Here is a 2,342-nt window from a genome sequence, read left to right as displayed (position 1 = left end):
TAATTAGCATAATTAAATTTTGCATATATGGAAAGTCCGTAAAATAACGGCGAAATTTACGGAAATTTCACTTTACGGAGTCCGTAAATTTACGGACCTTTTTAACAGTTTTGCTACCGGCAATCTCGGTAATCTAGTTAGTTAGACACGCTCTAGATTTTCTAGGGTCATGGGTTCGAATCCCACCGAGTAATATAATAATATGCCTGTGGTATGGGTGTTCAAAGGACTCGGGAAAGTACTGGGTAAACACCAACATTAACAGTTGTTATCCTTAGACCTTTTTCGACTAAAAACATGTTACAAACCCTGTGAAAGGTTTTGCGATTGATTATAATAATGGGTTAACAACAGCCTTTATTAGCCAAATACTATGGATGTAGTAAGATTTCCCGAAACCTACTATAAACTAAAGTAGTGATGTGATAGAAGGATCTTATTACGTTATTTGCCCCATCGGTATCCAGAAATGGGTGAAAGGAACTGAACATCATAAAGTCTGTGCACTTTCTAAGGATAAAGGATCGTTTTCTGATTGTTGTAAAGATACACAAAATGTATGTACTGCCCTCTATTGGTGAGGTAAACGGTATCCAGAACCATTTTGTCAGAGACACATTTTAAATATGTTTATATTATTCGAACTGGCAGCCTGTCTCTGTTTGTCTGTTTGGCAGGGGATTGTTTCCCCTGTACGGCGAACTGTGTAGAACATCGTCTGATGGCGCCCTTTTGTAATCATCCTCCTTCAGCCCATGTTGATTTTTCGTATAAAATGCTTTATCAAAATAATAATGTTGTTATTTAGAAATACTTTAACGTGTACATTATGATGTAACTATAGTGTCGTTTTAAGGGTGACGTGGTGGCTCTTACAAGGTTCTTGTGGCTAATCCCAATGTTCTGGGAAATTTTTTGCAGTCGGTACAGGCCTATACTTGCTGTTTTGTATTATCACCGTTAGAGGGCGCAACATACATTAATACCGATTAATTTACATAGCGACATAATGTAACATTGGTTTACAAGGTTTTGTGTATCCACAGTCAACCGTACCTGAACACACCGAGGCTAACCCCGTTCTCTTAACAAACATGTACTGTGTTATCTTGCGTGCATCAAGTACAAAACACACGGGACCAACGGCTTTACGTCCCGCCTGCAGGACGAAACAAACGGTTAGGTATCTTGCATATTAGGACACAAGAAATGTCAAGATTATGACTCGCCCCACACTCTGCTGACTTAGAAACATGGCTCGAGTCCACTATGCTTGACCACTATAGGCCACACACCATTTCCCCCCCCCGGGAATGTTGTGTCAAAATATAGCTTTCCTAAGTCTCCCTCATTAGTTCCTTCTAGTGATTTCTCAGTTTGCTTGATACGGTTAGTTGGGTTTAATATGATCTACATCAGCCACCACCCGTTATTAATATTGGGACACAAGAAGTGTCAAGACTGCGACTCGCACCACACTCTGCTGATTAGAAACAGAAATTGAGTCCACTACGCTTGACCCCTCGGCCACGCACATCATATCCCGCCGTGAATGATGTGTCAAAACTAGCCATAGCTTTCCAAAGTCTCCCTAATTATTTCCTTCTCGGTTGGCTCGGTACCGTTGGTTGGATTTATTATGATCTACATCAGCCACCACCTTTCCGTTGTATAAAATAATACCCCTCAGCTTCCTGTCTTACTTCCTGGATGTTGCAAGAAGTTCAATATCATTGCACGTGGCTGTGGGTAACATTTCTCAGATCGCTACCTTTTTAAAGAAACAGGGGAGTCAACGTTAAACTTTCGTAATGGAGTAACTGTGTTAAGATGATTTAAAATTGGGCAATAACTGTGTGAGGAGCCAGATTTCACTGTGCGGTAGGGCCAATTTCATATAGCGCTGGTTATAAGCACAAAAAGTAGCTATAAGCACAACAAAATTATGCTTACCAGAATAGGCTACCAGCCAAACTGCAATTTCAAATGTACAATTCGTAACTGGTGCCCTGCTCATTTCTGCTAAGCAAAGCATTTTAAGCAATATTTCTGCTTCAGTTCTATGAAACTGGGCACTGGTGGCCGGCTGCTGTTCAAGGAACGAGCCGTTATGAAATGGTTCAATGCATCAATTGCACACCGTGCAATATACGCTTCTGGTACGATGAGGTCACGAGCACTTTGTTACGCATCTAGAACAGGTTCCGTCCAATCACCAGCCTCCTTTTTCCTCGGTGGGGGCGCTGTTTGAAATTGTGACGTCATCTGCAAGGGGTCTTAAAATAGTAAGTTTAACAACATAATGCTCTGGGACCCAAAACCGAGCATGGAACGTGCAAACA

Source organism: Asterias amurensis, chromosome 20 (assembly GCF_032118995.1).
Source record: "Asterias amurensis chromosome 20, ASM3211899v1".
In the NCBI taxonomy this organism is placed as follows: domain Eukaryota; kingdom Metazoa; phylum Echinodermata; class Asteroidea; order Forcipulatida; family Asteriidae; genus Asterias; species Asterias amurensis.
The sequence above is the reverse complement of the archived record's forward strand: the minus strand, read 5'-3'. Positions refer to the sequence as shown.